Source organism: Oryctolagus cuniculus, chromosome 11 (assembly GCF_051225735.1).
Source record: "Oryctolagus cuniculus isolate XC-2025 breed Fujian yellow rabbit chromosome 11, ASM5122573v1, whole genome shotgun sequence".
Lineage (NCBI taxonomy): Eukaryota > Metazoa > Chordata > Mammalia > Lagomorpha > Leporidae > Oryctolagus > Oryctolagus cuniculus.
Genome location: NC_142877.1, coordinates 18,187,225 through 18,210,218, shown reverse-complemented (window position 1 = coordinate 18,210,218; position 22,994 = coordinate 18,187,225). Strand labels below are relative to the sequence as shown.

The window sequence follows — 22,994 nt, the reverse complement described above, 5'->3', positions numbered from 1 at the left end:
CCAAGGGATGCAGTGAGGGGTCTCAGAGCCCGAGGTGGAATGAGACAGAGTTGCGGGCTCTGAATGTGGGGCAGCTCTAGGCCAACTTCCTCTGCCCCTTGCTGCCCACCACTAACAGCAGCAGCACAGGGACTGTTGGGGAAGCCTCCAAGAGGCCGGCCAGGAGGCACATGAGTCTGGGGACAAACCGGAGAGCGGTAGAAACCAGGATCCCCTGTGGTGACAGCCTCCCACCACAGCACTCCGATTTCAGAGGAGTTTGTCTAGCAAGACCCTGAATATTTTAGGTAAGAATTCATTCCTTTCCAGTCTTGACTCGTCGGGGCCATCCAGAGTTTTCTGGCCAGTGGGGTGACCCCACCAATTGGCCAAGTCCAGTGTTTTAGGTAACTTGGGTGGCCTGAGGGCAAGTTTGTTGAAATATTAAATATAATTTGAGAACACTTCCTGCCCAGTTTGTGACCGGATCTGCCTTGTTAAGGCTATTTCCCCAGGGAAGCTGGAACATGATGGGGCTCATTAAATAACTGGAATGAATGTATGAATGAATGAATGAATGAATGAGTGATCCCATAAAGATTTTCACAGTTGTCTCAGGGTCTGGAAGCTCCAGATCCTTTAACTGGCTTCCAGAATCTGTCACCAATGTGCAGAGTCGGTCTCTCTCTCTCTATCTCTCTCTCTCTCTCTCTCTCTCTTTCCCCTCCCCCCACCCGACCCCAGCCACAGAGAAGCAGACGGACACACATACAGCACAGTGGGGTGGGCTTGTGCAGGACACACACGGACACCACAAATAGCTGAGGAAGCAAAGGCTGCAGGAGCCACAGCATCATAGCTGTTGCTCCCAATTAAAACCAAAATGTAAAAGGGAAGGGAATTTGTCAACAAAACCACAAGGCCACAGAGAGGTCACCGAAAAAGCCTCTAAGCTTGTTTACAAAACTATGCAATTATGTATTAACTATTCTGCAATCATTACACTTAGCACTTGTTTTTAATCTGCTCACTGTTAACCATTTAGAGAAAGAAAGGATGCGGGCAGGGAGGAAAGAGAGGGCAAGGTCACGGATTAAGCTCCTGCCTCTCACCCAAGCAGATGGGGTGATGAAGCCTCTGTCTCTTCCTCTGAGAAACGGGGAAGGGAATGTCCACCGGTCAGAGGGCAGGACCGTCAGCACAGCAGATGCTTCCAGCACATTGGCGGGCACAGAACTACAAACTCCTCTCCATGAACTGTCTCTCGGGTGCCTGGTTTACAGACGGCTTTGCAGCCAGGCTCACAGGACCATGTAACTGTTCCTTAGGCACCTGCAGCCCCCAATAGCCTCAGGAAAAGAGGGTCCCTAAAAATATGGGGGATGGCAAAGAGTCGCAACAGGGAGCCCCTCTGAAATAACAGCATTAGCTGACGTGGGATCTGATGTGCACCAGATTTTTTTTTTTTTTTTTTTTTTTTTGACAGGCAGAGTGGACAGTGAGAGAGAGAGACAGAGAGAAAGGTCTTCCTTTGCCGTTGGTTCACCCTCCAATGGCCGCTGCGACCGGCGTGCTGCAGCCGGCGCACTGCGCTGATCCAATGGCAGGAGCCAGGTGCTTCTCCTGGTCTCCCATGGGGGTGCACCAGATATTTAAAAAGAAAAACGAACAACTTCTCTGAGACGAAGATATTTTATTTTCCCTATTTGCATTTCCTGGCTCTTCTCCTGGTTCTGCCTGTTTTGGGGCATCCTTAGAAACTGCTAACTTGCAGACCAGGAATAAACAAGGAATGAAACTGTTTTCCAGGAATCTTGATCTATCACATCTAAGATCACAGCTTCTATGCCTCAGCTTCCTCATCTCTAAAATGGAGCAAATGAAAATCACTTTTTCATAGGGTAGTTATGAGAGTTAAATGGAATCATGCATGCAAAATACTTCACATGGTGCCTGCCATTTAATAATCACTCAATAAATGTTAACTGTGATTATTATTCATAATCTCACAACCACAAAAATCAAGTGTAAATAAAGGCTCAGAGAGGTTAAGCAACTTTCCCAAGGTCACACAGCTGGGACCCAAACCCAGGAAGCCAGAGTGCCATCACCCCATGCTGCTTCTGCCTCATAAATATCCCAGTCATTAGCTTCCCAGAGGCCTGAGTCCAGGCAAGAGGTCTGGGAATAACGGCTTGGAGTTTTTCCACGGTAAATGATGGGCAGTGCACAAATACTCATGCATAATGTGATCAAGCCTGGAGGTCTCAGCGGCTGGCTTTTCCCAATCAGAGACTTGCAGAAGCCACACACTCAGTCCAGACCCATCTCCTCTCTCCCAGTCTCGTGCTTGTCCCCTGCCACACTCACGAGATCATTGCTGCTCCACTGTGGTGAGGCAGAGCCTGGCTCAGCCACCCTCAGTGACTCCCCCATCCTCTCGTGCCTTGCTTTCCCTCTCTGTAGGGTGGGGATGGAAAGTAACTTGCCAGGTGGCTGTGAGAAATATCTCCATGTAAAAATGCCGGCAACACTCTAGGAGCAGCATAGTCTTGTTTAATTTGGGGATTACTTTTATTTTCTGTCCCTGCCAGGCAACCACTCCAATGCGATTGATTTTGCCTTAAAATGGTCCTGTTGGCTTTGCGGGGGCTCCGAGGGCCTTGGAGAGGGTGCCGGCAGCTATGGCACAGCCCTGCTCATCTGCCCTTTCCGCTCCTCCCTCTCCTCTTCCTCTCACCGCCCCATTCTTCTCACCAGCAAAGACCTTTTCTCTCCAGGCCCACGGCACGAACCCTACACTTCCAGAGGAAGCAAGCACTGAATAGATTTAGCAGGTTCTGATAAATGTCACGTTTATTTTGGTGCCAATGGAGTCACTGCATTTTAATGAAGACACCACCCCCACTCCTGCCCCAGATGTTGGTGCTGGCGGGAAGACCAGGCAGGCGCTGCCAGGCTCCGGTGAGCAGAAGCCTAGCAGGGGACATGGGGAGCTGCCAGCACCCTCCTTGGCACTCGGACACTGCCTCTGGATGGCAGGGGCTGCCAGCCAAGAGTTTTCATGCCTCTTTCCTAACTTCAGTTTCCTCATCTGCAGAAAATGGCCCTGTGACAATGCACGCCTGATGCTCCCAGCTGAGGGAAGGGGACCAAGGAGACGTTGGGTGCCTGGGTGCTGATTCTAATTGATTCCAAAGATCCAGGGCCTGGGGAGGAGGCCTGGAGAGATTGTTAGGGAGCGCTGAGCCGGCTGAATGGGAGGAGCCGAAGGGGGCGGCTGAGCCAGCAATTTTCCCATCCTGGAGAGTGATAGCCACAGATTGGGCCCTTGTCCCAGAGGAGCTCGCCAAGAGGGGAACCCCAGGAGAAGGAGAGAGGAGATGGTGGGGGTGCGCAGGGCGGGGCCAGAAGCACAGACCTTCCTTTCAAGGCATCCTGAAATGATTGGAGGAACAACAAAGAAACAGAGACCCGGTTCCTATCCTGGCCCCCACCCCCGCCCCACCCCCAGGGCCGCCCACCCAACGCCTCTGGGCCAGAGAACTCAGGAGGTGATGGATGGGCGTTAGGGGGCTGCCCCCTGAGAATCACTCCCACATTCACTGTAAAATAAAATCCAGCCTTTCTTTGCATTTTGCTGAGCCTAGGTGTTCTCTGGGTTCCTATTGTCTGTGGGTTTTAGGCTTTGGAAGCTTTTCGTCACACTCGGACACCAAAGCCTGCGTGGATACTGTATGGGGAGCGGAAGCGTGGAGGGGGTGGGCAGGAGATGTCAGAGGGAGACCTTGGGGAACAGTGCCTCCCATTTTCACTGGGCACCAGGGGCCCCTGGGGGGATCCCCCAGAAGCAGAGCCTCAGGAAAGGACTGGAGGGGGAGGGCAAGGAGTGACCCTGGGAAGTGTTAGGGGGCAGAAGTCACCTTCGAGTGAGTCCACCTAAGGGGACTGGGAGCTGAGTATTTTCACACCTCTCCCGCCCAGCATTGGCAGGGGACCCTCCCAGGACATTCGCTTCCCAGCACTCCTCCAGGGAGAGTCACACAGCCAGGACAGGGCCGGCACAGTAACAGCGCCTTCTGCCCTGAATGGCCTGGCGAGGTGTCCAGGGCACGAGTCCTGCTGTCCCTTTTAGAAGTGAGGTCCCTGAGATTCAGAAAGGCAAAAAGCTCAGTCCGCTATCACATAACTAGAGAGCCGCTTCAAGATGAAAACTTCCTCTGTTAGAAAACCCAGTGTGAACTCTCTCCTTCCTGAACTTTTCATGGTTCATCCCAGCCCTGTGGAAATCACTGTTCCTGGGGCCGGTGCTGTGGCGTAGCGGGTAAAGCTGCCACCTGCAGTGCTGGCATCCCATATGGGCCCGGTTCGAGTCCCAGCTCCTCCACTTCCCATCCAGCTCCCTGCTAATGCATCTGGAAAAGCAGTGGATGATGGCCCAACCCCCTTGGGTCCCTGCACCCATGTGGGAGACCTGGAAGAAGCTTCTGGCTCCTGGCTTTGGCCTGGCCCAGCCCTGGCTATTGCGGTCATCTGGGGAGTGAACCAGTGGATGGAAGATCTCTTTCTCTCTCTCTCTCTCTCTCTCTCTCTCTCTCTCTTTGTCTCTCTGTCTCTCTTTATTTCTCTGTATCTCTGCCTTTCAAATAAATAAATTAAATCTTAAAAAAAAAAAAAAAAAGGAATCACTGTTCCCATAACATCCTGTCCGCACTTCAGTTGGATGTCTGTCATACTACATTGTACTCTCCCATTTCTCTGTAAACCACCAGCTCTTCACAGGGTCTTAGTAAGCACTTGTTGCTCCCTTCAACCTCATGTCACCAAAAGCCAGCACAGCGTGTGAGACACATAAGTGCTCTACTGAGTTGCATAGAACAGCGAAGTAACTCTAGCAGGAAAGCTGTCCTCAGTGTCCACCCCACAGAGGAAGGGTTAGTCTAAGAGTTCACACACAGGGACGGGGGAGGCAAGAAAGTCAACACGGAAATGGCAGCGTGCGCAGGGGGAGCACATGTACAAAGGCGTGAAGTAACTATGTATGTATGTGCAAGCAGGGAGCGATGAGAGGCGAACCTGCGGGAAGACCCCAAGGGGTGCTGGCCACAGAATGGCACTGCCATCACACGCGAAGGGAGGCACCTTCCCAAAGGCCTCAGTCAGCTCACATCAGCCGTTAGGACTTTGGCTTGGAGTGGATGTTTGTGGACAGAACAAAGTCGCCAAAGCTCAGAAGAAAAGGCATAACGCTGGGACCCTAGATGATGACAAGGCCAGGGCCAGAAGCTTCTGTGATCCCTGACCACTGCAGGGGCCCTGAGAGACAAGCCTCCACATTCTAGGAGGGGAGGAGACAAACTAGAACTGTGGTGTGGTCCTAATGACCCAAAAAGAAACTAAGGATCAATGAGACAGAATCTCAGAAAGGACAGCAACACTAGCAGCAGCCTGGGAGGACTCTGGATGGCTGCAAATGGGGTGAGAGGCCCCAATCAGCTTCATTCCTAAACTCTGCAACCGTCAGTGGCAACGTCAACACAGAAGAACTGGAAGAAAACTATTTTTTAACAAAAAGGTTACCTTGACTTCATTCTTCTCAAAATTAGGTGGTCTGTATCCATGATAGAAAAACTGAAATCTACAGAAAAACATATGAAAGAAGATTAAAATCATGTGCAATTCCACTTCTAGATTGTCTTCTGATTTTTATAAGTCACTATATAACGTATAAATTTTCACTGAAGTAGGGATTGTGACATAATCACAGTTTTGTTAGCTTATTTTGCCATTTAATACATCACGGACACTTGGTCTGTGTCACTACCTTTTCATCTCTATGAATGTAACAGCTGCCAATATCCATCCTGTGGGTACTGTATTCAATTTGCTTGAACCCTTACTGCTGGACATATAGACTACAATTTCTGACTATTGTCTGCATCAGTACAGAGGACGTTCTTCCACACACAACTTTTCCAAAGAATAAATTCCTGAAAGCGAGATTACTGAGTCAAAGGGTGTGAATATTTTTAAGGCTTTTTGAAATATGCTTATTAACTGCACCTCCCCCCCAAATTCTTTAGGAAAGAGAGAGTCTAGCCCTCTAGTATTCAATATGGCAGCCATTAGCTGTGTGACTACTTTGATTTAGAGTAATTAAAATTAAATCCAATTAAAAATTCAGTCCCTTGGTCTCACAAGCTGAATTTCAAGAGCTCAATAACCACAAGTGCAGGGGGCAGCTACACTGGACGGTATAGACCATTGCAGGAAGCTGTGCTGGAGAAAGCTGCTCAAGACTCTAGACAGAAAAAAAAAAGTAAATAAAATGTACAGCATAATGGGCACTTCAAACAGCCCATGGGAGGTGAAATTAAAAGGCTAGTTTATTTTGGTGCAAATGACTTTGAAATCCATACATAGTTTTTTCATAACACACATTTTCCATGAACTTTTTGAAGATCCCTGATGTGAGTGAGTTTCAGAAAATTTGGTACCCAAATAAAATTGTCTTTTTCTACAACCTTTTCAAGTACCCTTAGAGGATGACCTAGTCCACAGAAAATGATACAAACAGAGTAGTAGAGGAGTTAGGGGATGTTGGGGTGGGAGGGTTTACCGTTTGGATAAGATAGTTAAGGAGGGTGTCTCAGATAAAGTGACCTTTTAACGTGATCCACAGGGAGAGAAGACGCAAAGCAAATAGATTATCTGAAGGAAGAGAGTTCCAGCCAAGGGAACAGCAAGTGCAAAGGTCCAGGGTAAGATGCAGCTGGTGTATTTAAGGAAGATCAAGGAGACTGAGTAGAATGAGAAGGTTAGGAAGAGATCGGAGATAAGGCAGGTGACACTACTAGCTTATACAGTACCTCATAAAGCTACTGCAAGGATTCTGGCTCTGAATGACAGGGGAACAACTGCAGGATTTTACGTAAAGGGATGCTGTTTTCTGACTGACATTTTTAAAAGTATTTTGTCTTCATAAATGGATGCCAAAAACGTTGGTCTCACTGAAGTAGGAAGTAACATAGAGATCACCAGAGGCTGGAATGGGGAGGAAAGGAAGAGAGAGAGAGAGAGGGAGAGAGAAAGGAAGAATAAGCCTTGTGTTTTGTAGCACAATAAGATAAATATAGTTTGCAACAATTTATTGTGTATTTCAAAACAGTGAGAAGATTAGGCTTTGAATATTCCCAACACAGAGAAGCAATTTGTTTGAGGTGATGGAAATACTATCTACCCTAATTTGATCATTATACATTGTTTCTAGTACTGTATCAAAATATTGCACTGTACTCCACAAACAGATACACTAATTATGTGTCCATTAAGAAGTTTAATGTGAGTGTTTGGCATAGTGGTTAAGATGCCTCTTAGGATCCCTGCATCCCATATCCGAGTGCCTGGTTTAAGTCTCAGCTCCACTGCCCATACCAGCTTCCTACAAATGCAGACCCTAAGTGGCAGCAGTTGATGGTCCAGGTAGTTGGGTCTCTGCTACACATAGGGGAGACCTAGCTGGAACCCCAGGCTCCTGGCTTCTGCCTGGCCCAAGTCAGGCTGTTGCAGGCATCTGGGGGAGTGAACCAATAGATGAAAAATCTGTCAATCTATCTCTACCTCTCTGCCTTTCAAATAAGAATGAAAATAAATACAATTTTTAAAATTTTAAATCCGAAATAGATTATTATGGAACCATGAAAAAAATAGGATTTGGTCTGCTAACTTGAGGCTAGATTGTAGGAGGAGAATGGGGACGAGGTCAGAAACTGGGATCCTAGCAAGGACAGCGGTGCAACAATCCAGGGAGAGAGACTGGTGGCACAAGCCCGGGGGGCAGTGATGGGATTCTGGATAGTTTGAAGGTGGAGCTCACAGGATTTGTAGGCACAGTTGCAAACAGTTCTGAGAGCTCCAAAGGGAAAAAGAACAGGGATAGCACGCTAGAGGCAAGGCGATGCGTCTAAGTCACCTTGGAGCCGGCATCTGAGAGCTGAGGGGGAGTTAGTTCGGTGAAATTCTACAAATTCCGTGTCCAGTCACCTACCCCCTCCTGCTTATGAGAAGAGGGAAGGGAAGTGAATGGGGGTGGAGTAGGCTGTTTTCTCTTGGGAGAGGAAGAAACTTTGCTACAAAGAGCTGGAAACAACCCAAAGAGCAATATTTTGTTATGTACGGATCTGCAGCCCAAACAGCTTTGCTGTGATGGGTCTGTTTGTCATAGATCAGTTAGTGGGTAGATTGCTTCGGCTGGAAATGGAGATTTAGACAATGCCAGAGCGGATAATGGTGCCCGAACACTGTCAGGCGCTAATCAGGACTCGGCAATGACTCTGCCGCGCAGATTGAAGTGCGAGCATTTGGAGTTATTACTCAAGGCTTGTCTCTGCAATTAGATGATTGCATAACCCTAATATGATCAGATCTGCCGGATGTGAATTGTGCAGCTGTAACCACAAAATAAGGTGGCATTTCTGTTTTCTTGGTGAACACAAACATTATATATGCGCAAGTCATAATTTTATAACAGTCGCTTTCGGCAAGAAAGAGCTTTGTCAGTGAGAAGATGCAGTTGAGGGGGAAAATATAAATATATACATACATACACACACACAGTGCAAGTGCTTAAAGAGACGGTCATAATGTCAGGCTTTGCCTTGGGAAATGGTGCTCTGCGGGTTTTGCTACTTCTCTTTTTTTTTCCTTTGTACACATCAATTTTGAGGCCAGGAAGTTGGGAAACTCGGCACTGATCTTGAGCCCTCCCGGGCCAGCACGGCTTGCTCTCGCACATGCACTGTGCTGAGAGTCAGAGGGAATCAGCTGGATCTTCATCAGCAACTGCACATCCCAGCCCTCTCATCAAGCCTCATTGTTCGGTGGGGACGTGAGCCTCGACTTCAGCTTTTCAGATTCCAGATCCTAGCAGAAATCTCAGCCCGCCCCCTGAGGCCTGGCCCGAGGGACTACAAGGACACAGCCCTCAAATGCCCTCTCCACCTCACAGGCGCCAGGTCCCTTGAAAACCGTGTGGGAACCAAGGGGGACAATGCCCAGGTGTCCCCTCTGTCTCTGGCCCAATTCTCAGGAGATCCAGAACTCCAAGAAAGGGCACTGCTAGTGCACCTGGGAATGCAGCCCAGGATGGCCTACGTACTTGGGCCCCTGCACACACACGGGAGACTCAGATGAAGCTCCTGGCTTCGTCTTGGCCCAGCTTTGGCCATTGTGGCCATCTGGGGAGTGAACCAGCAGATGGAAGACCTCTCTTTCTCTCTTCCCCCCTCTGTGTAACTCTGCCTTTCAAATAAAAATTCTTTTTATTAAAAAAATAGTACATCATGGGCTGGCACTGTGGCACAGTGGGTTAAAGCCCTGGCCATATGGGATACTGGTTCTAGTCCCGGCTGCTCCTCTTCCAATCCAGCTCTCTGCTATGGCCTGGGAAAGCAGTAGGAGATGGCCCAAGTCCAGGCTGAACACGGAAAACATACTGTCTCCATCGATCCTCTAGACTTTGGAAGTAAAAACAACAAAAACGTCCACTGGAGTCATCGGCATGGCTAGGCTCCCCAGCAACCTCCCCTTCCAACCCCTGCCTCTCTCCCAAGCTCCGGATCTGCAGGACACACACCACTGCTTGGGCATCCACACATGCTCAAACCCACAGTCCTCAACTGTGCCTACCTTCCACCTTCAGACCTGGGCATCCCCTTCAACTCTGCTTTTCACTAAATGGCCCAGCACCCACCCAGCTGTACGGGGCAGGCGATCTCCTCCTTGGCTCCTGGCTCCCCCGACATCCCCATTGTTGCTGAGTCCCGCGGGCATTAGTTCCTTCCTGAGTCTAGAATCCTTGTCCTCTCCATGCCCATGAAGCTCACCTTATCTCTGGGAGCAATTCTCCTTCAAACTTGCTCCCTTCCCCCAACACCTTCTCTTGGCACCGCCAGGAGGATCACAACTCTCCACTCAACCCTTTCCATCTCCCACCTTTGTCTTCAGGACCAAGGTCAAAGGTTTCTCCTTAGCAAAGTATCTCATGAGTCTCTCTCTCTCACAACCAGATATTCTCTGTCTCCTCCCTCCCCTTTTATCTCTCCCACTTCCCACCCACCTGTACAATGCTCCCAACCTGTGCTGTCCACTGTGATGGCCACACTTTGCAACATGCCTCATTCTAACTGAAACGTGCTGTAAGAGTCAAATATGCACCAGATGTCAACCTCTGGCTCCAAGAAGAAATAATGCGAAACATCTCACTGACAATTTTATCAGTGATTACATGCTTACATGAAAATACTTGGGCTGATTCATACTCAGTTCATTAATTAACATCATCTGTTTCTTTGTACTTTTTAATGTGGCCACTAGAAAATGCAAGAGAATCCATGTGGTCTACATGCTGTTCCGTTGGGTCAGGAATGGGACGTGCACCCTCCCATCCCACAAGACCCAGGAGGTGGGTGGCTCAGCCTCACTGTCAAGGGGAAGGCCCTGTGGGCAAGGTTCAAGTGGCCCAAAGAAAATCCTATCCCAGAGATTTAGCCTCAGTTTTGGTGCACTTAAGAGGTAATAGCATGGCACAGCCATTTTTCACGTTTCGGTGAGTCCTGGGCAGATGCAAAGCAGGAGGAAGTGAGGGGGAGGCAGAGTTGGGCATGAACTTAGCAAGGAGAGTTGCCGCTGTGAGTCAGGTAAGTTCTGCAGAGCAGGCTGCAGTGAGGGGGAATCGGACCCTTGCTAGCTCAGGTACACGAGTGTTATGTGGCTGTGCATGTGGATTTCATGGGGATGAGAAGGGAGGATCAATCCCTGAAGGTCTTGGGGAATAATGGGTACTAAGCTCCTGACAGTATTAAAGAGGATGATTTTTTTCTTAGGAAAAAGAAGGAATGGAACTCTCTGGACAGCCCCAGGCTTTCAATATTTTCTCCTCCATCGTAGTTTCTATTAGATACCATTGGTGGAGCCTTGCGTGGTGGGGTGGGCAGGAATAAGGCAGAGGCAGGGAAAGGAAGTAGGGTCTGCCTGTCATGATGCTTCCAGGGACCAGCCTCACACTGATGCAGACAGTTGGGGATGAGCAGGAGCACCCAGGAGGGGCAATGGGCAGTGCTCTGAGAGCAGATAGCAGGCTCAAGAGCTGCTGCCAGACACACTCCCGCTCTCGCAGTCTATCCAGGATGAGGATGACTCTGGAGGGAGACAGCTCTCATCCCATCCTGCTGGCTCCTCTGCCTGGGTTGTCCCTCCCTGGCTACCATTTCTCTCACCTGTCTTCAGGACTGAGTTCAGGTCTCCTCCTCCAGGAAGTCTTCACAGATGCCCCTGCTCTGGGTGAGGTGTGGTCCCTCTATGTCCCCATATTACCCAGTCCTGACTATACAGCAGCTCTCTATCTGTTTGACTCACTTACTCAACTGTGGGCACCTCAAGGGCAGGAGGCAGGTGTGCTGACCCAGGCTCTGACACAGAGTAGGTGCTCAGTGGACACTTGCTGGAAAATGAGCAGTACCAGACCAATCCTAGGTGCTGGAGGCACACCCTACACTCATCTGCCCTCCAAGCTCCAGTTGAGGTTCCGCTCACTTCCGGCTCCAGGATATGTCTGATGTCCAGCTTGACCATTTTCAGGTTCAAGAAGGAAGCCTTGACCTCCTCTGAGCTCTAGAACAAGAGAAGATGATGGGCAGGTGTGCGGAAGCCCTGTGATGAGAAGCGTTTTCCTAATTTTCCCATCATTTAAACAAACTGGGATCCTGATTGATAGAAAAGACATTTCTACAAAGACTGCGAAAAATGGCTTTTAATACCAGTTTTTAAGAAAGAAAGTATGGCCCCTATAAACTGTTAAACTTCACTTTATTGACCATAAATCTGTATTTTGCTCAATGCAAAAGTTTTTCATCTTGTACAGAAAAATGCTGAAACAGCGACAACTGCCGAAAACAAGAAGTTTTCTCTTACGGACAATTTATATGAAAAAGTTATTGAATTTCTGGTTAGGGAGGCCAGGCCAGGCATTGCGCGGCACCTCCCAAGGGCCAGGCCAGTGGTGCCAGCCACGACCCATTGCTGATCAATGTCAACAGAAAAGTAACCAATTGTGAGTCTATTAAGTTGTGGGCACCAGGGATTTCAGAGCCCAGAGCAAAGACGTGTTTCTTTCTGAGGACCTTAAGCCAAGGCTTTCTTTGCTGAAAGTGCAACCAGCCATTGTGCCGAAGAAAGAAAAGAAAGGGCTGACTTTGGAGAGCATCTACCAGCTACTAGGTGTTTTCACAATTATTGTCTCATTTAATTCTTGGAGCGAGGCCAGGAGGCAGACTTTATGAGTCCCATTTTACCAATGAGCAAATGCAAAATTAGAGAGGTTAAGAATTTATCTAAGGGGCAAGCCGTGTCGCATGCCAGCATCCCATACAAGAGCTGGTTCAAGTCCCAGCTATTCCACTTCCTATCCAGCTCTCTGCTCATGCACCCAGGAAAACAGCAGAAGATCGTCCGAATATTTAGATGCTTATTATCACTCATGTGGGAGACCAAGATGTAGTTCCAGGCTCCTGGCTTCAGCGTGGCTCAGCCCTAGCTATTGCAGGCATTTGGAGAGTGAACCACCAAATGGAAGATTCTCTCTCTCTCTCTCTCTCTCTCTCTCTTCTCGCCACCTCCATCTCTACCTCTATCTCTCTATCCTTCCCTCTATCTCTCTATCCTTCCCTCTCTCTATGTAATTATTCCAAATAAGGAAATAAATCTTTTTTTAAAAAAAGAATTTATACAATTACTAATTATTTTCCTGAGTTTCCATTTCCCCCATCTATAAAATAAAGCAAGAGGGGCCGGCGCAGTGTCACAGTGGGTTAACACCCTGGCCTGAAGCGCTGGCATCCCATATGGGCACCGGTTTGAGACCCGGCTGCTCCTCTTCCAATCCAGCTCTCTGCTATGGCCTGGGATAGCAGTAGAAGATGGCCCAAGTCCTTGAGCCCCTGCACCCATGTGGGAGACCCGGAAGAAGCTCCTGGCTCCTGGCTTCACATTGGCGCAGCTCCGGCCATTGCAGACAATCGGGGAGTGAACCAGCAGATGGAAGACCCCCCCACCCCGTCTCTGCTCTCTCTGTATAACTCTTTCAAATAAATAAATAAATCTTTAAAAAAAATAAAGCAAGAAATACTTAGCTCAGGACTGGCCCTTAGTAGCTGCTCAGGAAGCATTTGCTTCATTCCTGAGGTCAGGGACGTGCAAAGCAGGCTTCAGGGGCCGAGTCTGGGACTCAGGACCCATACTTCTCCTCTGCAGAAATGGCCTGTTTATCAGTCTCCTGAAACCAGTTTCCTTAAGAAGGCGGGACCGTAAGGTCCCCTGCATGCACGAAGACAGAGGAGCAATATTCTGCACGGAGGAAGTCAGCACACCATAAAGAATACACATTTTGACAGTGACCAGGGAAGGTCCTTTGGCGTACTTCTTCCCATAGTTTCAAGTGCCAGAAATCTCACCATTAGGGCTACACATTCTTTTTTTTTTAATTTTTTAAAAATTTTTTTGACAGGCAGAGTGGACAGTGAGAGAGACAGGGAAAAAGGTCTTCCTTTTCCATTGGTTTACCCTCCAATGGCCGCTGCGGCTGGCGCGCTGCATTGATCCAAAGCCAGGATCCAGGTGCTTCCTCCTGGTCTCCCATGGGGTGCAGGGCCCAAGCACTCAGGCCATCCTCCACTGCACTCCCTGGCCACAGCAGAGAGCTGGCCTGGAAGAGGGGCAACCGGGACAGAATCCCGTGCCCCGACTGGGACTAGAACCCAGTGTGCTGGCGCCGCACGTGGAGGATTAGCCTATTGAGCCGCAGCGCTGGCCAGGGCTACACATTCTTGATTTGTGGCATTATCCATGTCAATGTGAAGCTATTCTTGGTTAGCATATTTTCAAAAACACAACATCAGAGCTTAAAAGAATCCCTGAAAGCATCTGCTCCAAGAAGGTACAGGGCACACCTAGCGAGCACAGTCCTACTGACAGTCAGACCTCTGTGATCCAGGCCACACCTAGTGAGCACAGTCCTACTGACAGTCAGACCTCTGTGATCCAGGCCACACCTAGTGAGCACAGTCCTACTGACAGTCAGACCTCTGTGACACAGGGCACACCTAGTGAGCACAGTCCTACTGACAGTCAAACCTCTGTGGAGGGTTGTGCTGAGGATTCTGAAGCGGGACCTGGGCTCAAGGGTGAAAAGTACAGTATTCTATTGGTATGATCTGCTTTAGGGTGCGAAGCAACTTGGCAAAGAGGTCTAGGAAAATCTTTTCAATGAGAACCGCCAGTCTCCCCTTCCCTTTGCCCCACTCAATATAGCTTCCAGAGAACTCTTCCCAAAACACAAATATGATCCCTTGTGTCCCACAGTTGCATACCTTTCAATTTATTAGTAGGACAAAATACAAACCCTCATTTGCTGCTCCTGCCTCTGTCTCTAACCGCACCTCCTACCACTACCTTTGCATGTGAACCCTCAACGGCTCTGAGCTACTTTACTTTGCTCCAACATTCCATGTTTTCTCATACAGTGATCCGTTTTTCACCCCACAGTGCACAGAACAGCTCTTCTTTACCTGCCCACATAGCAAACTCCTACTCATCCCTCAAAACCTAACTCAAGAGTACGTCCTAAGAACCTTTCCCATACTCCCCCAGTAGACCTAAGGGCTCCTTCTCCAGGGCCCCACTGCCTTCTGTACTTTTCTCCATGAAGCCCTTATTGCATTGCAGGGTTGTAAGCAAAGGGACAGTATCTGATTTTTCTCTATGCCCTGAGCACAAGTTCAGACCTAGCATGGTAACAGACAATAAATACTTGTGTGTGTGTGAAAGAGTGAATGGGCAGATAAGCATTTTCTCCTCTACAATGCATGTTTGTTCACCAATCTTTGAAACCAGATTGATGGTTCAAATGTACACATGAATGGAGGTGCCACTAGGTGGCAGGGGGTTAGAAATAGAATCCCTGCCCTCATGGTGCTTATAGCCTGGTGGGAAAGATAGGCAGTATATAGGAGACAGACAATTATGTAAGCAACTATAAAATGAGAAAGTTGTGAGGAGGGCGAACACTGCACTGTGATGGGAGGAAGGGTTGGACCACTTAGAACTTTGGAGAAGATGCTACGATCCGACCTGCAGGACAAAAAAGGTGGAAAGGACTCTAAACATACAGAAAAGATTTGCAAAGTTTTCAATGGAATAAGAACTTGATGTGTCTGAAGTTGAAAGGAAACCCCAGAGGCTGGACTAGAGCAAAGTGAGGGAACAGGAACCTGGAATAAGGCTGGAGAGGGAGGGTAGAGGCTCAATCACACAAAGTCTTGTCAAAAATGTAGAGTTTACATTTTATGCTCAGGGCATGGAGAGCCATGGAGGACTTTCAGCAGGACAGAGACAAGCTCTGATTTACATTTTTTTTAAAGATTTATTTATTTGAGAGGGAGAGTTACAGACAGAGAGAGGGAAAGACTGAGAGAAAGGTCTTCTAATCACTGGTTCACTCCCTAAATGGATGCAACAGCTGGAGCTGGGCTGATCTGAAACAAGGTGTCAGAAGCCTCTTCTGCACCTCCTACATGGGTGCAAGAGTCTAAGGACTTGGGCCATCCTCCACTGCCTTCCCAGGTCACAGCAGAGAGCTGGATTGGAAGCAGAGCAGACAGACCCCAAAATGGCACCCGCATGGGATGCCAGCACCATAAGCAGCAGCTTCACCCACTATGCCACAGTGCTGGCCTCTCTGATTTATCTTTGAAAGGATCTCTGCATAGTGAATGGCTCATGGGGAGACTCTAGCAGTCATCTAGAGATGATTGGCCATGAATGGTGGAAATAAGTGGATGGGCTTGGAGCTTATTTGGAGGAAAAGGAAATAGGCCATGATGTAAGAGCCACACCTAGCTGCTCCCCTTTAAACTGATCAGCACAAAACCCCAAACACAGTCCTTCCTTGTATGATGCTGTTCCTCTGCTGCTCCTCTGGCCTTCTGACTCAGGCTGACACAATCTGGTCCAGCCCGGGAAGACAAGTGGACTGGAGGCATGTGGCACGCTCAGCCTCATGCTTGTGAATGCAGGGATGAATGGCAGCCCTTTGGTTGCCTGGAATCCCTGCCTGACACACAAGGTAGAGTAAGCACGACTCCAAAGCAACAAATAGCAATCGAAATTTACAAAACAGGTGACCACTTTTCTAATCATTCTTTGCTAATATGTGAACACCAATGCCCAAAACTGTGGTTTGGAAAAGTGTGGGCTTTAAGATTTAAAGAAGATAAGTAAAATAAAATTTAAAAAAAAAAGAAAGAAGATAAGAATGAATAAGGCAAAGGAATTGACTGGACTTAGGGTGCCCAGTTCCTCTTCTGAAATGTCAGAAACAAAACAAGATGAAAAGGGTCTTTAGCTCTAAAAAGTCCATTGGTGGAACTGATCCATTTTGTTGTTGTGTTTTATAAATTGGATATAAAATATACTTGTTCATATGCATTAAATAGATCAAAAAAGGAGGAAAGATAGCTCCTCAGGAGACAGAGTGAAAGTGCTTCTATCTGTTCAGCATCTAAAGCAAATAAGGTAAAGGAGCAATGTTGCTGGCAGAAAGCAGAGCAGAACCAAGATCTAGATTTGAATCCCCAGGTCATTTATTCACTCAGTGGACATTGGCTGATGGGTGCTGTGCTCACAGTTGCCCTTGAAGCGCTCTGGGGCTCAGGGTGTGCAGAGAAGAAAACCATCACCAGAGGACACGATGGTTAATGCTGATCGTCGCCTGTTTCAAGCCGGCCAGGAAGGATGAGGGAAGGAATCCGGAACAGATGACAGGAGCACTCATCCGACCAATCATGGTGGGTTTGCTGTGTTGGCTTGAAAGGCAGAGTGACAGAGGGAGAGGAAGAGAAAGAGAGAGAGGGAGATCTTCCATCTGCTGGCTCACTCTCCGAATGTCCATAGTGAATGAGTCTGGTCCAGGCTGAAGCTAGAAGCCAGAAACTCCATCCAGGTTTCCCACATAGGTGGCAAGGGTCCACACACTTGGGGCATCCTCTGCTGCCTTCCCAGGCACATAAGCAGAGAGCTGGATGGGAAGGAAGCAGGGCAGACAGAAACTCAAATCAGCCCTCTGACATGGAGGTCTGTGTGGTGCTGCAGGTGGCAACTTAACCAACTGTGCCACAAGGCCCGCCCAGGGTGGAGTTGGGAGGGAAGTACTTTCCTACTCCCAGGGGAAGACTTTTTTATTATTATTTTTTTTTTTTTACAGGCAGAATGAACAGTGAGAGAGAGAGAGACAGAGAGAAAGGTCTTCCTTTGCCATTGGTTCACCCTCCAATGGCCGCTGCGGCTGGTGCACTGCGGCCGGTGCACCGCACTGATCCGAAGACAGGAGCCAGGTGCTTCTCCTGGTCTCCCATGGGGTGCAGGGCCCAAGCACTTGGGCCATCCTCCACTGCACTCCCTGGCCACAGCAGAGAGCTGGCCTGGAAGAGGGGCAACCGGGACACAATCCGGCGCCTCGTCCGGGACTAGAACCTGGTGTGCCGGCGCCGCAAGGCGGAGGATTAGCCTAGTGAGCCGCGGCACCAGCCAAGACTTTTTTTTTTAATGATTTATTTTAAAAACAGAATTACAGAGAGAGGGAGAGACAGAGAGAGAGGGAGAGGTCTTCCATCCGCTGGTTCACTCCCCAAATGGCTGCAACAGCTGGAGCTGAGCCAATCCGAAACCAGGAGCCAGGAGCTTCTTCCAGGTCTCCCACATGCATGCAGGGGCTCAAGGATTTGGGCCATCTACTGCTGCTTTCCCAGGCTCATTAGCAGGGAGCTGGATGGGAAGTGGAGGAGCTGAGACTCAAACCGGCACCCCTATGGGATGCTGGTGCTGTGAACTGGGGCTTTAAACTGCTGTGCCACAGAGCTAGCCCCAGGGGGAAGACTTTTGATTCATAAATGGGGGCATCAAGGGAAATGAGGATGCTCAAATACCATGGGAGTACATTCCTGGGCCAAGGGAGATTTTGGGTAACAGGAAGTCTGGAAACCAACCTGACCTTGATTTATTTATTTATATTTATTTATTTATTTATTGACAGGCAGAGTGGAGAGAGAGAGAGAGAGAGAGAGAGAGAGAGAGAGAGAAAGAGAGAGAGAGAAAGGTCTTCCTTTTGCCATTGGTTCACCCTCCAATGGCCGCTGCAGCTGGCGCATCGCGCTGATCCAAAGCCAGGAGTCAGGTGCTTTTCCTGGTCTCCCATGGGGTGCAGAGCCCAAGCACCTGGGCCATCCTCCACTGCACTCCCGGGCCACAGCAGAGAGCTGGCCTGGAAGAGGGGCAACCAGGACAGAATCCAGCGCCCTGACTGGGGCTAGAACCTGGTGTGCCGGCGCTGCAGGTGGAGGATTAGCCTAGTGAGCCGCGGCGCCGGCCACCAACCTGAGCTTGAATCCCAGCTTTGCCATTCTCTGGTACATGACCTGGTAAATCACTCCATCCCTTTCAGCCTCAACTTCCTCATCAGTATTGAAGATTCAACAAAATATTGTATACGGAATCTACAGCCTGACACATAGCATGTGTTCAACACGGATATTGAGCTAGAATTTTTTATGTAGTATTTCAAGAATCAGAAGCAAACATTGGCAATGAGGAAGGGAAAATCTACTAATCCCATCTGCCCTTGAATGTAGGCTGATGGAAAGGCAGTGCCTCTGAAGAGAAGTGACCCCAAACCCCTCAAATTGAAATTAAAAACCCTCAAAATTGAAACACTCGTGAAGAAGCAGGAGATAGTATCCAAGGAAATAAATATGTAAATTCATTAGTACGGTTGCTGACAAATAGTAAATAAATTATATATATATTTATTATATATATAATAAATATATATATAATTTATAGTAATAAATTATAGCTGTGTTAGTCTTCAATTTCAGAAGCCAGATACAGGGCCGGCACTGTGGCGTAGAAGGTTAAGCTTCTGCCCACAATGCCAGCATCCTATATGGGCGCCGATTCGAGTTCCAGCTGCTCCACTTTCAATCCAGCTCCCTGCTAATGTGCCTGGGAAAGCAGTAGAAGATCGCCCAAGCACTTGGGCCCCTGTACCCATGTAGGAGACCTGGATGAAGCTCCTGGCTCCTGTCTTTGGCCTGGCCCAACCCTGGCAGTTGTGGCCATTTGGGGAGTAAACCAGTGGACAGGAGATCTCTTTCTCTCTCTCTCCCCTTCTCTCTATTTCTTCCTTTTAAATAAATAAATAAATCTTTAAAAAAAAAAAAAAAAAGCAGGTGCCAGACCAAAGTGAAGAATTCAAATTTAAAAAACACAAAAATTGAACTTGAAAAGGAGAAAAAATTAAATTAACCATATTGAGGTATAATTTTATAGAAAATTCAAGTCATCAATTTCAATGGTACAATGAGGTGACTTTTGACAAATGAAAAAGTTACATGCTTGGAAGTGTTTATCACATGCTGGACATTTTGAATTTTCAGAGTTGGGTGCTGGATTTTGCTATATTCATTTTAGTGCTCTGTATTGTATCACAATTAATTTTTTAAAATAAATTAGATTATTCTGTAGCTTCCTCTTATTTTTATAATTTAGAGACAGACAGACAGACACACAGAAACAGAGACAGAGACGTGGACACAGAGAGATCTTCCATCCACTGATTCACTTCCCAAATACCCCAAACAACAAGAACTAGGTCAAGCCAAAGCCAGGAGGCTGGAGCTTCACCTAGTTCTCCCAGGTGAGTGGTAGGGACCCAGGCACTTGAGCTATCATCTGTTGCCCCCCAAGATGCACATGAACAGGCAGCTGGAATTGGAGAGCGGAGCCAGGACTCCAACGAGGCCCTCTGATACAGGGAATCCTAAGCAAGGACTTAAGCCACTGCACTAAACACTACTCCTGTAACTTCCTCTAAACTGCCAACACAGATCCAGGGCAGTCTTTAGGCCAATCTGGGGGCACCCTGTTGAAGATTCAACTCGATGCCCTGTGTATTAGGAATTCCTTCCACTATGGCTGGTAGCAGAAACTATTGTCAGTCTGCCTAAGCTATGAAGATTATTATCCTCTTTCTTTCTAGTGCTTCTGGCTACTAGGCCACAAGGTAGCTTCCTCATGCATATTTGCAGATCACTAATTGTGCAGGGATCCTTTTGCAGCCAAATCGATCTCCCCCTCTCCCTCCCCACCCTGGTATTTTCTTCCTGAAGGCTCCAGCCAACTTGGCCTTCCTGACATGTAAACGCTACCTTCCCAACTCTGTGCTGCTTCTCTGCACAAGCTCTGCACCCTCTCCAGGAAGTGACCCAGAGCAATCACAGGCTCACCTCACTGGCCTCCCGTTTGTAAAAGACACTACTCCATACTATCTGACATCTAAAATGTGAAACATTCAGATTTGTTTGGATGCCTGATTGCTTAGAGTGAGAGGGTAAATCCAGTTCTATTATGAGGAGGAGCAAAAATCTTCAGGAGACTATTTTAAAGTTAAAGAAAATAAGAAAAAAAGTAAATCAAAAAGTCATGAAAAAGCAAAATAGAAAACAAGCAGATGAACTGCAAAGAGCACAGAATGAGTGACTATTAAACATTCATTGGGAGAAAATGAACCAGTCATTGACAAAAATCAATCTAAATTTTGTATGGGGGAGAAAAAAAAAGCCCCCACCTGAAACAGGGTCAGAAGGAAGCACAGGCACACTAAAGGCGTATCGAAGCTTCTAAGCACAGCCCAGCAAGGCTGCTCAGGAGCCAACTGGGGGCCAGCGCTGTGGCGTAGTGGGTAAAGCTGCTGCCTGTAGTGCCAGCATCCCATCTGGGTGCTGGTTCAAGGCCCAGCTGCTCCACTTCTAATCCAGCTCTCTGCTATGGCCTGAGAAAGCAGTAGAAGATGGCCCAAGTCCTTAGGTCTCTGCATCTGCATGGGAGACCCAGATGAAGTTCCTGGCTCCTGGCTTCGGATGGGCACAGCTCCAGCCATTCCGGCCAATTGGGGAGTAAACCAGCGGATGGAAGACCTTTCTCTCTCCCTCTGCCTCTCCTCTCTCTGTGTAACTCTGACTTGCAAATAAATAAACAAATCTTTTTTTAAAAAAGCCAATTGGCCCAGATTATCAGAAAAATACAAATTAATAAGCTTCAGCTCCCAAAAAGAAAACTAACATGTAGGGTGCTCATTTCTGGGGAAAAAAAAGGAAAATAAAAAAGAGTTAGGATAAAGGCTTTCGGGGAAAATAGAAATGCCCAACCTTCAAACGAGATCAAGAATCATGATATTGGGGTTGGCACTGTGGCATAGAAGGTTGTTTCTTCCTGTAGCACAGGTATCCCATATAGGCACTGGTTCAAGTCCAGCTGCTCCACTTCCAATTCAGTTCCCTGCTAATGCTCCTGGGAAAGCAGCCAAATGTGGCCCGAGTCCTTGGGCCCTTGCAGCCACAGCTTTAACCTGGCCCAGACCTGGCTGTTGTTGCCATTTGAAAAGTGAATCAGTGCATGGAAGATTTCTCTCTCTCTTTCTCTGTCTCTCTCCTTTTCTTTCTGTATCTCTGCCTTTCAAATAAATAAATAAATCATTTTTTTTTAAAAATTGTGATACCTAAGCAGAAGGCACAGCCCATTGTAGAATGAAACTAACAAGATAAGAGAAAGCAATGACAATTTAAGAGTGCTCAGCCATTAGACCAGAGATTCCAAAAATGTAGTATTACCACTGCCACTTCTCTCTCCCATACCCACCACAGACATCACTAATCAACTATGGTTCTCCCATCACTGGGCCCAGAAGCTGCTTTAGATCATCTCTACACATCACTATGGAAAGCCTCTACCAATCGATCACGGTTAGCTTCTAAAAGGAAACCAATATTCCTTACCAGTTTTAGGTATTTACACATTTTGGTAGCAGTTTTATAGACTTGGTTGTGGGGAAAAATATAAATTTCTAGGTTACTATGCATAAATTTGTATATTCTTTAATACTTAAAAAATATATAACATGTGCATATGTTTGCATAAATATATAATCTATGTATATTTTTGGTATTTATTTGTTTATTTTTGAAGATTTATTTATTTTATTTGAAAGGCAGAGTTACAGAGAGGCAGAGACAGAGAGGTTTTCCATCCACTGGTTCACTCCCCAGGTGGCCACAACAATCAGAGCTGCACCAAACCAAAGCCAGGAGCCAGGAGCCCATATATAATGTTTTATTATTAAAAATCTATTGGGAGGCCGGCGCCGCGGCTCACTAGGCTAATCCTCCGCCTTGCGGCGCCGGCACACTGGGTTCTAGTCCCGGTCGGGGCGCCGGATTCTGTCCCGGTTGCCCCTCTTCCAGGCCAGCTCTCTGCTGTGGCCAGGGAGTGCAGTGGAGGATGGCCCAAGTGCTTGGGCCCTGCACCCCATGGGAGACCAGGAGAAGCACCTGGCTCCTGCCATCGGATCAGTGCGGTGCGCCGGCCGCAGTGCGCCGGCCGTGGCGGCCATTGGAGGATGAACCAACGGCAAAGGAAGACCTTTCTCTCTGTCTTTCTCTCTCACTATCCACTCTGTGAAAAAATAAAAATTAAAAAATCTATTGGGGGGGCCGGCGCTGTGGCACAGCACGCTAAAGCCATGGCCTGCAGCGCCGGCATCCCATATGGGTACCGGTTTGAGTTCTGGCTGCTCCACTTCCTATCCAGCTCTCTGCTGTGGCCTGGGAAAGCAGTGGAAGATGGCCCAAGTGCTTGGGCCCCTGCCTCCACATTGGAGACCTGGAAGAAGCTCCTGGCTCCCGGCTTCAGATCAGCGCAGCTCTGGCTATTGCAGCCATATGGGGAGTGAACCAGCAGATGGAAGATTTCTCTCTGCCTCTGGCTCTCTGTAACTCTGCCTTTCAAATAAAATAAATAAATCTTTAAAAAAAAAAAACTATTAGGATTAAATGAGGTAAGAGGTGGCAAAA

At 48.0% G+C, this 22,994-nt stretch overlaps 1 long non-coding RNA gene across 2 annotated transcripts in view; it reads right to left on the bottom strand.

Annotated features, from left to right (window-relative positions):
• LOC138844302 (uncharacterized) overlaps window positions 1-22,994 on the bottom strand; it is a 287,379-nt gene that overhangs the window by 65,446 nt on the left and 198,939 nt on the right. For both annotated transcript variants that reach the window (XR_016215843.1, XR_011379897.2), the window contains exon 3: window positions 5,560-5,617. This is a non-coding gene — a long non-coding RNA (uncharacterized LOC138844302). The remainder of the gene's footprint in view (window positions 1-5,559; window positions 5,618-22,994) is intronic.